Source organism: Gopherus flavomarginatus, chromosome 2, assembly GCF_025201925.1.
Source record: "Gopherus flavomarginatus isolate rGopFla2 chromosome 2, rGopFla2.mat.asm, whole genome shotgun sequence".
Taxonomy (NCBI): Eukaryota; Metazoa; Chordata; order Testudines; family Testudinidae; genus Gopherus; species Gopherus flavomarginatus.
In genome coordinates this window covers 41,881,606-41,897,304 of record NC_066618.1, presented here as the reverse complement: position 1 = coordinate 41,897,304, position 15,699 = coordinate 41,881,606, and the positions used below count along the sequence as shown (strand labels likewise).

At 49.3% G+C, this 15,699-nt stretch overlaps 1 protein-coding gene across 1 annotated transcript in view; it reads right to left on the bottom strand.

Moving 5' to 3' along the window:
* Window positions 1-13,173, bottom strand: part of LOC127044584 (tRNA (cytosine(38)-C(5))-methyltransferase-like) — a 513,024-nt gene extending 499,851 nt beyond the window's left edge. Inside the window, exon 1 of the mRNA XM_050939662.1 lies at window positions 13,170-13,173. The gene's annotated coding sequence lies outside the window, so the exon portion shown is untranslated. The remainder of the gene's footprint in view (window positions 1-13,169) is intronic.
* Window positions 13,174-15,699: the final 2,526 nt, after the last annotated feature.

Below are 15,699 nucleotides of genomic sequence, written 5' to 3'. Positions count from 1 at the left end.
AAATGGCATTTCATGTTGCTATCACTTCTGCCCGATGAGTCAGCAAAATTGTGGCCCTTATGGCATATCCTCCGTACATTCTTTTTCCCAAAGACAGAGTTACTCTATGTCCACATCCAAAGTTCCATCATCTTTCCATCTCAATCAACTGATACACCTTGTTTGCTTCTTCCCAGAGCATCACAGTAACCAATAGGAGGTAGCTTTACACACCCTAGACATGAGAAAAGTATGATCTTTTTACTTGAACAGGACTAAAGCTTTCTGAAAATCACCACAATTATTTCTCTCAACCACCGAAAGATCCATAGTCACAACCACCTCTAAACAACGCCTTTCAAAGTGGATCGTCTAGTGTTTACATTTATCTTACGAACTCCACAATAGACAACCTCCTATTACAATTAAAGCACATTCCACACATTCATTATCCACCTCGATAGCTTTTTTCAATAACGTCCCCATGGCTGACATTTACAAAGCTGCCATCACATCAACAGACACCTTTGCACATCACTACGCTATTACACATGATAACACAGCAGATGCTCTACTAGGACATACTGTCCTATCGTTGGCAGTAAATGTCACTCCAGAGCCCCAGCCTTCCAATTAGGGCCGCTGCTTTGTAGTCACCTACAAGTTAAGCACCCAAACAGACATCACTGGAAGAAGAGAAGGTCACTCACCTTGTGCAGTAACTGAGGTTCTTCATAATGTGTCCCCCTATGGGTGCTCCACTACCCACCGTCGTCCTTTCTGTTTCAGAGCCGAAAACATATGCTTTGTGACAGAGAAGGAATTGGGGGAGGGGGTTGATCCGCACAGTGCTATATGTGTTCCACTCACTGCACAGTTTGGCAAAGGTGTGCATGTGTAGTCCGATGGGCACTGCTGATGAAGATTTCCGATCCCAGGCAGGGAGGTGCTGCCACATCTACAAGTGGAAAACCTATAGGGGAACATATCTTGAAGAACCTCAGTTACTGCACAGGGTGAGTAACCTCTTACAGACTGACAACTGAAACGGAAGGGACAACTACAGCAACTGTGGCTGAAGTCTTGTCCCAAATCTGACATATAATGACTTTTTAAAAAAATCTTACACCATCGATTTGCATGAGAAAATTGTTTCTTTGCCTTCACCAGAGCATTTCTTAAATTTCAGTCAACAGAGTTATTCCGAGTCAGTGTCCATTATGGTGAATCCCAATTATCTGTGATTTGTAGTTGACGTGGATCCCCTCCTCGTGTGAGAAAAATGTATTACTTTATGGAGATTCAGGCTGAAATATCTGCTTCTGTTGATACAGAGCAATTTCTAGGTGGTACAAATGCTAAGTTTTGCATTGGCCAATGATATACTGCCTGAGATATTAGAAGTAAATGGAATAAGACTGAGACTGTTAATTTAAAATAAATAAATTGGAATAAGACTTAAAAATTTGTTAAGCAGGTTTAAATACATTGTTAGATATGGGGTCAAAAATGACACCTTTTAGAGTAAAAATACCATACTTTGAATTGCTTTAAAACCTGTAGGCAAACTTTTTGGCCTGAGGGCCACATCAGGGAATAGAAATTGTATGGCAGGCCACGAATGCTCACAAAATTGAGGTTGGGGTGTGGGAGGGGGTGCAGGCTCTGGGCTGGGGCTGGGGCTGGAGATGAGATGTTTGGGGTGGAGGATGCTTTGGGCTGGGACTGAGGGGGTCAGAGGGTGGGAGGGAGATCAGGGCTGGGGCAGGCGTGCAGTTTCTGGCTGGGGGTGCAGGCTGTAGGGTGTGGCTGGGGATGAGAGGTTTGGAGTGCAGGAGGGTGCTCCAGGCTGGGATCGAGGGTTTGGAGATGGGGAGGGTGGGATCAGGGCTGGGGCAGGGGGAGAGGCTCAGGGGGTGCAGGATCCAAGCTGCGCTTACCTCAAGCGGGTCCCGGAAGCAGTAGCATGTCCCTCCTCCGGTTCCTATGCAGAGGTGCTTCCAGGCGGCTCTGCACGCTGCCCCATCTGCAGGCACTGCCCCTGCAGCTCCCATTGGAGCATGTAGTAGCTGGAGCAGGGTCATGTCGTGGCTTCCGGGAGCTGTAGTGTGGCCCCAACCCAGTGCCCCGGTTGGAGCACCAAAGCAGGGCCAAGCCATGTGGTGTGGCTTGGCTTAAAACGGCTCGCAGGCCGGATCCGTCCCATGCGCTGTAGTTTTCCCACCCCTGCTTTAAAACATGAGATAAATTCCACACCATAGCTAGTGTAGTTCTTTATGCCTTGACTTTGTAAAAAGACAATAAGCGTGAGTGACATGGACAAGTGTTTCCAGAAAACCATAGGTTACCTTTCAAATAAAATATATGCTTTATTGTGTTATACAGTGTCATAAACAGATAGTTAAGAGTTAATGCCTCTTTTACCTGTAAAGGGTTAAAAAGTTCACCTAGCCTAGCTAACACTGACCAGAGGGACCAATGGGGGAACAAGATATTTCAAAAGGAAGGAGGGAAGTTTTTCCTTTGTTTAAAGTTTCAGTTTCAACCAGAGTGAAAAAGATCAAGGAACCAGCCTCTTATCAGAGTAGTAAGTTTTAGAAAGGAATAAATAGGTTTATGTTTATTTCTTTGTAACCTGTCATATGCAATTAGAGGTAGAATCAAATTGGGTATTTTTTTGTGTAACTAAGTTTGTGCCCAGGGGAACATCCTCTGTGTTTTGAATCTGTTGTCTGTGAGAGTAGCTGGTGTGCTAATCTCTCCCAGAGGGTTTTCTTTTACCTTTCTTTTCTTTAATTAAAAGCCTTTTTCTTAATACCTGATTGATTTTTCCTTGTTTTTAGTTCCAAGGGGATTGGATCTGGACTCACCAGGGACTGGTGGGAGAAAGGAGGGGGGATGGTTAATTTCTCTTTGTTTTAAGATCCAAGGGATTGGATCTGGACTCACCAGGGAATTGGTGGAGGAGTCTCTCAAGGCTACCCAGGGAAGGGAAGGTTTTGGGGGGGAAAGGGAGTGATCCAGAAACTGAAAATTCTCGATGGTGGCAGTGATACCAGATCTAAGCTAGTAATTAAGCTTAGAAGTGTCCATGCAGGTCCCCACATCTGTTCTCTAAAATTCAGAGTGGAGAAGGAACCTTGACATATAGTAATGCGTTAAAATGAGCACACAACTTTAAAAAGCTGAAACAATTAATGGTAGTAAAGTACATTAAATTATTGAATAGTTACATTTTTACTTTGCAATTAGACTAGAGCTCAGATTTTTAAAGATATTTAGGTATTGTTTTGCTTTGCAACACCTAAGTCTCATCAAAAGTCAATAGAACATAGGCTAAGTCACTTTTGAAAATGAGACTTGGGCATTGCAATGCTAAAAGAAGCAATGCCTAAAAACCTTTAAAAATCTGGGCTTAAATTTCTTACTACATTTTTGCAATAGTCAGGCCTTATTTATTATCTCTGCTATTTGGACTAACCTCTTACACACTTACTGGAAACCATACTACTAGAGAAATGTTCTGTTGCATTATGAAAGTTGTACAGATATAAACCACAATTTCAGTCCTCTCATGAAAACTGTCATCAGATTTGTTACTTCATATTTATGCTACACTCCATATAAGACTCTTACAGTTATTTTGATTATTTGTGTATCACAGCTATCCTGTACAATACATAAATTACACTGTGACATTTACTGGAATTAAGCATTTAAAAAGTGAATCTTTTTACAGTATTTGAAAGAGGGTATGCTAGGGTAATGGTTCTCAAACTTATTTGATCATACTCCCTTCTTTTTGTCTGTAGTAGTTTACACACGTGCACGTACACACACACATCACCCATCACACAAATATATATACCGATTATATGCAACAGCAGTGCTTCACTTGAATCACGTTTGGCTTCTTTGTTTTTCACTTGACATTTTTTTTGTTTTTTGTTTTTTCTGTTGCATGAATGAGCCAACGATCCATTGTAATAAGAGCAAAAGCAAAGCTGATGTTGTGGTCTATCCTTACAATTAAATATGCACACTATGTCTTAGCAAACAGATGAACGTGCAGATGGCAATGACTATGTATAATGCTATGCAAGCTTAACAGAAATCTGTCAAAATGCACAGAGCCATCTGAGGACCTGATCAGTCTGGAGGAATCAGTTTTGTTATTCATTACTGTGGGTAAAATGTATGCAGTAAGTTTGAGGGTTTTTTACCCCTGAAGCTTCTCATACGGCCACAGAATACATCCTATCTCTCCTCCCCTCTCACCCCCATGGGCGCCTGTCCCCCCAGTTTGAGAACCTCTGTGTTAGGATGTGGTGTGATGGTAAAGGCATTCTCAATATCAACTTGAATCTTCCTAATATGTTAGCCCAGGCTTGCTGGTAGCCAAACTCTGTGGTAGGTCCCATAAAGAAACAGCTTCCATTGAATCTGATGAATGTGTTTTAATAGTTCTACTTCAATCTCTACATTTTTTGTAAAATTGTCATAAACAGATAGCTAAGGGTTAATGTCTCTTTCACCTGGAAAGGAGTAACCTGAAACACCTGACCAGAGGACCAATCAGGAAACAAGACTTTTTCAAATCTGGGTGGAGGGAAGTTTTGGGTGTGAGTTCTTTGTTCTTTGTCTTGTTTCTGTGCCCTCTCGGCTATGAGAGTGATTTTTCTATCTCCTGGCTTTCTAATCTGTTTCCAAGTTGTAAGTATAAAAATAGTAAGACCATAGGTTTATATTGTTTTCTTTTGTATTTACATGTGTGTAGTTGCTGGAATGTGTTATATTGTATTCATTTTGAATAAGGCTGTTTATTCATTTTTTTCTTTTAAGCAAATGACCCTGTATTTGTCACCTTAATACAGAGAGACCATTTTTATGTCCTTTTCTTTCTTTTTTATATAAAGCTTTATTTTTAAGACCTGTTGGAGTTTTTCTTTAGTGGGGACTCCAGGGAATTGAGTCTGCAGCTCACCAGGGAATTGGTGGGAAGAAGAAGTCAGGGGGAAAATCTCTTTGTGTTAGATTTACTAAGCCTGACTTTGCATACCCTCTGGGTGAGGGGGGAGGAGGAGGAGAGATTAGCTCTCTCGGTACTTGTGTTTTCCAGGACTGGAAACAGAGAGGGTGGAGTCCCTCTGTTTAGATTCACGGAGCTTGCCTCTGTATATCTCTCCAGGAACCCAGGTAGGGAACACCTGGAGGGGAGGAGGGGGAAGGGAGATGGTTTATTCCCCTTTGTTGTGAGACTCAAGGAATCTGAGTCTTGGGGTCCCCCAGGGAAGGTTTTGGGGAGACCACAGTGAGCTAGGCACTGTATAAATCCCTGGCTGGTGGCAGCGTTATCAGGTCCAAGCTGGTAACTAAGCTTGGAGGTTTTCATGCTAACACCCATATTTTGGACGCTAAGGTCCAGATCTGGGAAAAATGTTATGGCAAAAATAAGCTCTGTTTCCATATATGTTTGCCATCTTTTTCAATATGGTACACTAGTCGGCTAAGATGGTCAGCTATGGAATAGGGACCTATCCACTTAGAATTGAGGGTGTGATCCTTTTTCCCTAGCTTTCAATACGTTACCTGGTCACCGGCTTCCCATAGATCAGAATCGCTCACTTTTTGCTTGTACAACTTTGTATTCATTTGTTCAATGGCTTGGTTCACCCTGTATTGTAAGGTAGTTTTGTCGTCTTGCAATTGTTTAAGCCACTGAAAGTAGTCATGCTGGGTTGCTGTAGGGTGTTCTTCAGTGAGACATTCAGGATTAATCATTAACCATATTGGCTGCCCAAACAGGATTTGGTATGGCTGGATTTTTGTCCTCAGCTTATCACTGCTGCGGATGGCAGCCAGGATTAAGGTCAGCTTTCCAGGCCCATTCTTACTGGTGTGATCCACCACCTTTCGCAGTGCCTCTTTAATAGTGCAATTCATTCTTCTTCAAGTGATTGCTCATATCCATTCCAGTTAGGTTAGGTGTGCGCGAGCCATGTGCACGTTCATCGGAAGACTTTTACCCTAGCAACACTCGGCGGGTCAGCTGGGCGCCCCCTGGAGTGGCGCCACTATGGCACCGGAAATATACTCCAGCCGACCCAGCCACCTCCCAATTCCTTCTTACCGCCCGTGTCGGTCGTTGGAACAGTGGAGCGCGGCTTAGCCAACCTCTACTTCCCTAGTTACTTGTAGTTTCTCGTTCATTATTGTGTATATAGTTATAATCCTTTGTATATATAGTCATACTTACATTACTTCTTTATAGCATAGTTAGTTTAGTAATATTTAAGAGGGGTTCAGGGATTAGTCCCTTCCCCGCACCCGGTGCCAGGGCCCATGCCTGGCTCACCGGGTTTCAAACCGTGCTCGGCCTGCCACAAGCCAATGCCGACAGGAGATCCGTACGACTCCTGTTTGAAATGCCTTGGGGAATCACGCTTGACAGCTAAGTGCCCCATTTGCAAGGCTTTCAAGCCACGAACAAAAAAGGAGTGGGACATCAGACTTAAACAGCTCTTTATGGAGGCAGCTCTCACCCCTCCACCCTCGGCACCGAGCACTGGTCAATCAGTGAGCAGAAGTGCCTCCTCGGCACCGGACCGCACCGCTATGGCCAAAGCCTCTCGGCACCAGACGTCGCCGGCACCGAAGTCGGCTCCACGCCGCTCCCTCTCCCCGAGGTTGAGAGAGGCCAAGATTCCTGCTGCTTCAGCGGCACCTGCACCGCAGCCAGAGAGTGCTCCTAAGTTGGATCGCCCGACACCGATACACACCGCGGCACCCACTAAGTCGCACCGTCGATTCCGGTCCCACAAAGGCCGTCGAGTCTGGCGCCTGTTATCTCCCTGGCGTGTGCGCGTGCTGCGGTAGAGCTCACCATACCATCCACGCTGGAGATGTTCTCAGCGGTGAGGGATCTGATCGCCTTGACAGACTCAGCGCTGCCTTTACCCCCGGCACCGCCGGTGTGGGTAATACAATCCATAGGCAAACTGACCTTGATAAGACCACCCTCTGTCACCACAGTAGACCGGCACTGCTCACGATCGCGGTCCCGCAGATGCTCCAGGTCCAGACGGCGCTTCCGCTCCCGACGCCACTCGCAGTCCCGGCACCGCTCCGCTCCCCGGTACCAGTCAGACTCGCGGCACCGGTCGGTATCCCGTTCACCGGCTCACTACTCACGGCACCGCTCCAGTTCTCAGCACCACTCTAGGCACCATGCCTCCCGAAGCCATTCACGATGCCGAGCTTCGAGATCTCAGTCGACCTCCCGGCACCAATCTGGTCGCAGGTCCCAATCTCGCTCCCGGTACCGATATGCTTCCCGGCACCGGTATCCGATACGTAGTGGAGCGAGGTCTGCTGGAACATCTGCCCAAGGCTTCTCCTCTCCTCTCCTCCATGGCCATCCAGACACACTTCAGTGTCGTCCCACGCAGACAGCTACTATGCCCAAGACCACGATTCGGATTTGCCTCCTGGAGTTTTCCAAGAAGCCTAGTCTCAGGACCCAGGTCCTCACCAGTGGTCCTTGTGGACACCTTGGGCATACCACCAGACCCAAGGTGCTCCGTTAGTTCTGGCCCGCTCTGCTCCATCAGAGCACCGAGCACCAGAGGCCAGAGTTAGCCATCCTTCTCCACTTGGGATGGAAGAAGCACTAGTCCACCCACCGGTCTTCCTGGTACCGCTGGAGCAGGAACCGGCACAAGAGCAAGAGGCCATACAGGACCCGCTCGTCCCCAGCATTTCCTCTTCTTCCTCTCCAGATGAGGCGGTGGCAGGAACTTCTTCCTCGGGGCCGCCTCTAATAGACCTAAGAGCCCATCAGGACCTCCTCAGGAGAATAGCACTCAACATGAACCTCCAGGTGGAGGAGGTTCCGGAGGTCAAGGACCCTGTAGTGAGCATCCTGTCGGCGGATACCCCCACTGGAGTGGCTTTGCCCTTCATCTGGACCATCCAGGCCAATGCCGACACCTTATGGCAGTCCCCAGCCTTCATCCCCCCTACGGCAAAGGGGGTCGAGTGTAAATACATGGTACCCTCTAGGGGGTACGAGTATCTGTATGTCCACCCTCCTCCCTGCTCACTAGTTGTCAATCAGTCAACGAGAGGGAGCGCCATGGCCAACAGGCGCCAGCCCTAAAGTCAAAGGAGGCTAGGCGAATGGACCTACTCAGCCACAAGGTGTATTCGGCAGGTGCCCTACAGCTCCGGGTTGCAAATCAGCAGGCTCTACTGAGCCAATATAACTACAACACCTGGGCGGAGGTGGGTAGATTCACAGAACTACTCCCCCTGGACTCCTGCCAGGAATTCGCTGCTTTCTTGGAGGAAGGGAGAAAGGTGGCCAGAACCTCCCTCCAGGCTTTGCTAGATGCAGCCGACTTGGCAGCCAGAACTCTGGCCTCCGGTATCACCATGAGACGCATCTCATGGCTACAGGTTTCCAGCCTCCCGCCGGACCTACAATACACCATCTGGGACTTACTCTTTGACTGTAAGGGTATTTTCTCTCGGATAAGACTGACCCCAGGCTACAAAGCTTGAAAGACAATAGAGTCATCATGCGTTCTTTGGGCATGCATACACCCATGACCCAACACAGACCTTTCCGTCCCCAGACTCACCGTCCGTACTTTGTGCCCAGACACAGGCAAGACTTTGGCAGGCGGGGTGGGCATAGACGCCAGTCAGGACCCCATGGGGGCCAAAACCATGGTCCCTCGAAACCACCAGCGGGACCAAAGTCCACCTTTTGAAGGTACGCCCGAGGACGGCGTACCAGTTTCAGGCCAGGATCCCTTTCCTCCCTTCTCCAACTGACTCTCCTACTTCCTCCCGGCATGGTCCCAATTGACCTCAGACCTCTAGGTCCTATGCACGGTGAAACAAGGATACCACCTCCAATTTGCTTCAACCCCGCCTTCCCACCCTCCAACCCAGTCCCTCTTCAGGAACCCCTCTCATGAGCAATTCCTCCTACAAGAGGTGCAGACGCTCCTCGCCATAGGAGCGATAGAGGAGGTACCAAAAGACGAAAAGGGCAAGGGGTTTTACTCCCGCTACTTTCTGATCCCCAAGTCGAAAGGAGGCCTCAGGGCCATCCTAGACCTGCGAGGCCTCAACAAGTTCATGATAAAGTTGAAGTTCTGCATGGTCTCTCTGGGGACCATTATACCATCCTTGGATCCTGGAGACTGGTATGCTGCCCTCTATATGAAGGATGCGTACTTTTACATCGCCATTTTTCCTCCACACAGGAGGTATCTTCACTTTTAGCCAACTGTCAGCATTTTCAGTTTATGGTCCTTCCCTTTGGCCTCTCCACGCCCCCAAGCTTGTTTACAAAATGTACAGCCGTAGTCGCCGCACACCTCCGCCGACGTCAGATACACGTATTCCCGTATTTGGACGACTGGCTCATCAGAGGGACCTCCGAAACACAAGTCACACAACATGTAGGCTTTGTCACGGACCTATTCACACCTTAGGCTTGATGATCAATACAGAGAAATCCACACTGGTCCCCACACAAAGGCTGGACTTCATAAGAGCTACCCTGGACTCCAATCTAGCCAAGGCCTTCTTACCTCAGCCGCGGTTCCAGGCAATAGCAACAATCATCCGAGGTCTACAGAACTTCCTGACGACCTCGGCTCACACCTGTCTCGGTCTCCTAGGTCACATGGCAGCCTGCACATGTGTGACCAAATATGCCAGGCTCCGCCTTCGCCCTCTCCAAAGATGGCTCAATTTGGTATACCGTCTGGGCAGGGACCCAATAGACACAATGTCACCATTCCTCCGAGCACCCTACGCTCCCTAGACTGGTGGCTAACCCCCTCCCTGGTATGTGCAGGGCTACCTTTCCATCCGCCCCAACCCTCACTGTCCCTGACAACAGACGCGTCATCTCTCGGCTGGCGGGCTCACCTCAGACGCCTTCGTACTCAAGGCCTCTGGTTATCGGAGGAACTGGCGCTTCACATAAATGTCCGAGAGCTGAGAGCGGTCTGCCTGGCGTGCCAGACATTCCAGCAGCATCTACATGGCCGTTGTGTCTCAGTGTTTACAGACAACACAACGGCCATGTATTATATAAACAAACAGGGAGGGACTCGATCTTCCCCCCTCTGTCAGGAGACCATCCAACTCTGGGACTTCTGCACAGCCCATTCGATAGATCTGGTAGCGTCCTTTCTCCCAGGGGTTTGGAACACTCTGGCCGATCAACTGAGCAGATCCTTCCTGTGTCATGAATGGTCAGTAAGGCCAGATGTTATTCATTCGGTCTTCCAGAAGTGGGGCTTTCCTCACATATACCTATTTGCCTCCTGCGCGAACAGGAAATGCCAAACGTTCCGCTCCTTCCAAGGTCTTTCACCGGGATCGATCTCGGATGCATTCCTAATGTCGTGGAAGCACCGACTGTTCTATGCCTTCCCAATGTTCCCGCTGGTCCACAAGGTCCTGATAAAACTCGGCAGGGACAGAGTGCACCTAATCATGATCGCACCAGCGTGGCCCAGACAGCACTGGTACACCACACTGCTCAACCTGTCCATAGCCAGCCCAATTACCTTGCCACTCCACCCAGACCTCATAACGCAGGACCATGGCAGTCTCCGCCACCTGGACCCGCAGGCTCTTCACCTCACGGCGTGGCTACTGCATGGATAAACAACTCGGAGTTACGCTGCTCCGCTCCGGTTCAACATATACTCCTGAGTAGCAGAAAGCCTTCCACTCGGTCAACATATCTGGAAACATTTCTCCTGCTGGTGCGAAACGCAGAATGCTACTCCCTCTGAGGTCTCGATCCCCACCATCTTGGACTACCTTTGGTCGCTTAAGCAGCATGGCCTGGCTGTATCTTCTTTGAGGGTGCACTTGGCGGCCATCTCCACGTTCCACCCAGGAGAGAGTGGCCACTCCGTGTTTTCTCACCCTATAGTTACTAGATTTCTCAAGGGCCTGGGGCACCTCTACCCCCAAGTATGCCACCCTGCCCCTACCTGGGACCTCAACCTAGTCCTAAGCAGACTTATGCTTCCACAATTCGAGCCGTTGGCAACTTGCTTGCTGCTATACCCGTCCTGGAAGACAGTTTTCCTAGTAGCCATTACATCGGCCAGACGAATCTCCGAGCTTCGAGCGCTTACGGTGGACCCACCATATACTGTCTTTCACAAGGATAAGGTACAGTTGCGACCACATCCGGCATTCCTCCCTAAAGTGGTATCAGCCTTCCATACCAATCAGGACATCTTCCTTCCGATCTTCTTCCCGAAACCTCATTCATCCCGACGGGAACAGCAGTTACACTCCTTAGATGTCCGTAGGGCGCTCGCTTTCTATATTGATTGGACGAAGCCCTTCCATAAATCCCACCAACTCTTTGTTGCAGTGGCTGATCGGATGAAGGGCCTACCTGTCTCCTCCCAGAGGATCCCCTCTTGGGTGACGGCCTGCATCCACACGTGCTATGACTTGGCTCATGTTCCCTCGGGCCATCTCACCACACATTCTACCAGAGCTCAGGCTTCTTCAGCCACCTTCCTGGCCCACATGGAAATCCAGGAAATATGTCGCACAGCTACCTGGTCCTCAGTCCACACCTTTGCTTCGCACTATGCTCTGGTCCAACAATCTAGAGATGATGCAGCCTTTGGCTCAGCGGTTTTGCACTCTGCCACATCTCACTCCGACCCCACCGCCTAAGTAAGGCTTGGGAATCACCTAACTGGAATGGATATGAGCAATCACTCGAAGAAGAAAAGATGGTTACTCACTTTTGGAACTGTTGTTCTTCGAGATATGTTGTTCATATCCATTCCAAACCCACCCTTCTTCCCCACTGTCGGAGTAGCCGGCAAGAAGGAACTGAGAGGTGGCTGGATCGGCTGGGGTATATATCCGGTGCCATAGCGGCGCCACTCCAGGGAGCGCCCAGCCGACCCGCCGAGTGTTGCTAGGGTAAAAGTCTTCCGACGAATGTGCACGCGGTGCGCGCACACCTAACCTAACTGGAATGGATATGAGCAACACATCTCGAAGAACTGCCGTTACAAAGGTGAGTAACCGTCTTTTCTTTCTACCTGTCCTGAGGATTGGGGTCAGTATGGGATATGAAACTTCTGTTTAATTCCCAGAGCATGAATCATCATGGTAAAGATTTCCCCCCTCAAATGCACCCCCATTGTCTGCATCTGTAACCTCAGGGGTTCCATACCTACATACCACTTCTGTATCCTTTCCATCAGCTGCTTTCCACGCATTTCTTTGCCAATCATACATCTGGTACAGTATCCCCTTTACACAAAAATCACTATTGGCATAGATATACACAGAGGAGCCTTCATACTGTTTTAAAACTTGGTACATCAGCATGCCATGCGGACGTGTGGTCCTAATGTCCCTGAATAACCTCCTTCTCTAGGTTAATAGCAGCATATTTAACCTATCTTTCCCCTTTAATCACTACAGAACTCCCATCAGTAAACCAAATGCATTCTTCCTGGCCTACAGTCAGGGCTGGCTCTAGGCACCAGCACTCCAAACATGTGCTTGGGGTGGCACTCTGGCTCCCCTCCCCCCTCCCTTTTTTTTTTTTTTTTTTTTTGTTGCTTGGGGTGGCAAAAAGCTGGAAGCTGGCCCTGGTTAGCGCCCTGCTGCTGGAGAGCCAGATCATTGTCCCCTGGAGCCGAGCCTGGGCTGCGGCAGCAAGAGGGGCTCCTGGAGTGTGAGAGGAGCCAGGGAGGGAGGGAAGCGGGGCCCGGGATGCAGAAAGGGAGGAGGGGTCCTGCTGCTGCTGCTCTGAGTCTCCCCGGGGTGGTGCAGTGTTTCCCGGCCCGAGTGGGCTGTGCAGGGCGCCGCCGGGCTGGACAGGGGACGCAGATCCTGGCTCATGCGCTGATGGGGCGAGTGGCTGGGCAGCCCGAGCTGCAGCCGCCCCCTCCTGCCCCCAGACCCAGCCCACCGTGCACCTTCCCCACCTCAGCCCTGCGCTGCTTACCCTGGGCTCTCTCAGTGCCAGGGGCGGGGAGAGGCAGAGTTCAGCTCCGAGTGGGGCAGAGGGGGATACTGCCCTGCTGGGGGACCCCCGTGGCCCGCACACTTGGGGGATCAATGTCTGTCCTCTCAGCTCTGCCTGCACGGGGCTGGGGAAGCAGCTGTCAGCGCCTGCCCCCCTTAGCCCATGCACCCCCCATCCCACTCGCAGCGTCTTCACTTGTACCTCCCCCCCATCATTCCTTTGCTGCACCTCTTCCCTTTGTACTCTTCCTTTATCCGCACCTCTCCCCTTGTACCTTCCCCCAGCCCTCTCCTCCCGCACCTTCACCTTCCCCTGCATCTCTTCTCCCGCAACCCCCCTGATACCCCCTCTCCTCCTCCACCCTCCTTTGCGAGTACATCACACCCTGCTTCTCTGCCAGTGTAGAGCCCCCAAGCACCCTCACACCCGCTTCTCTGCCTGAACCCTCTTTACTAGATCCCCATCTCTTTCCGGGTACAAGGGTTGAGGGCTAGTCCCTATGCCTTCCATGTGCATTTGGAGCACTAAAGATGGGGTTGCGGGGAATGGGGGGGCGAGATTTATACTAAAGTGAAATAAAAATAGGAGAAACGGTTTGATCCCCACTGCAAGTGTAAACGGGGATTGCTGTGGCGAACGAGGAGGTCACGTTCTAGGGGGAGCCCAGGGCTGGGGCGGCAGGGGTGAGGGTGGGAAAGGGCACTTGTGGGGAGAGGAGAGCCCAGGGCTTGGGTGGAGGGCAGCCAAACATTTTTTTTGTTTGGGGCAGCAAAAAACCTAGAGCCTGCCCTGCCTACAATTTCTCAAGAGGGGGTGCTTGCACTAAAGCAATTCTTTGTTCCAGAGTGATCTCTAGTGATCTCATGTTTATTTCCTTTTTCAATTAAAGCATGCATGAGCATGTCTGGTTTGAACACTTTTTCAGTAATGACTCCTCTGTTAACTGAGGCGCGTCCACTGGGCCATGCAGGTGTTAGAAACCTTACCTCTCATAAGTTTGCCTGACAAAGTATATTTAAGGGGAGTCTGGGTACTTTGAATAGCAATGGGAGCTGTGCCTGTGAGTATTTCAAAGGACTGTACTGCCCAGACACCTGCTAGGCATTCATGTTCACAAGGATCAAAATTTAATTCTGCGCCTTGTAAATCCTTGATTCATAGGCTACTGGCACCAGCTTCCTTCTTTAATGTTTTGCAGTAAAGTAGCTGCTAGTGCTACTTCATTAGCAGCCAGACCTTGACCTGTTGGGAAAGCGTAAAGCTGCGGCTGCTTTTTGTTTTAAAGTACTTAGGGCGGAATCCTGTTCCAGCCCTCATTCCCACTGAGTCTTTTTAACAGTTTCCATAAAGGAAGTGTAATCTCAGCATACTTGCAAATATGTGGCTGCAGGAAATTGAATCCACCCAACCAGACTCATAAGGAGTGTACATCTTAGGGGGTTGACTGCTTCTAGCAGTGCCTTTTCTCTGATCTACTTGCCTGTCCTTTCTCCCAACTACTATACCCAGGTACACTTAGCTGGGCTTGGAGGCTGGAAGCAGGGGCGGCTCTATGTATTTTGCCACTCCAAGCACAGCACCCAGGCGGCTTTCGGTGGCATGCCTGTGGGAGGTCCGCTGGTAACGCGGATTTGGTAGCATGCCTGGGGGAGGTCCGCTGGTCCCGCGCCTTCGACGTACCTGCCGCCGAAACCGTGAGATCGGTGGACTTCCCACAGGCATGCCACCTTCACAGCGACCAGCAGGCTCCCCCCCCCGTGGCTTGCCACCCCAGGCATGCACTTGGTGCGCTGGTGCCTGGAGCCGCCCCTGCCTGGAAGTTGATTAAGATTTGCCAGTCTTTTTTCCCCAAGTAACCAATGTTTTCACATACCCTTCTTTTCCTTGGTAATTTTATTTTGTGCTTAAAATTTATGTTCATCTTTTTTTTCCTAATGTAGTATTCTCTCTCTCTCTCTCTCTCTCTCTCTCTTTTTTAAAACACAATACACAACAATGCTAGCAACAAGACAAACAACACAAAACATAACTTTTGTTGTAACAGTAAATCCATGGTATTCTGAGTGGCTCCTCAGCTGGTACCATTTTTTTCCTGAAGTTCTGAAAGACAAGAAACATTTTTTTTCTACCTCTTCGAGGTGTGAGTGTTGTGACGTTATTGATATAAACTGGGACCATATAGAACATGGTTTGCAACCAAGGTCCTGTAATGGCACCAAATCTTATGTAAAGGGGGTCATATAAGGTGTCTAAGACCAGGTTATGGGTTGCTGGTTATGATTATGCTGTCTGTATCGTTATGTAGTTGAAGTTATAAGTATTGGCTGTATACTGTCTGTATTCCAAATTGGTGCTGTAGTTCTGGGTGACACCCCAGACAAGTTGGTGTTAGCTCTGCTTAGCCTGCTTGATGGCCCATTAAGGACCATCAGCTACACAACTGACCCATTGAGAGGAGGCAGATACGCCTTGTGACTCAGCAAAGTATGCAGGGACTTGCCCATGTGACTCCAAACTCCATTTTGCTGTAATTTTCCACAGTAAGAACAAAGAAGTGTTCTTACACCTGGAAGTGCCTATATAAGGCTGATGCCTCATCTCCATCTGGTCTTCAATCCTGCTTTCTACCTCTGGAGGGACTTTGCCACAAACTGAAGCTCTACACAAAG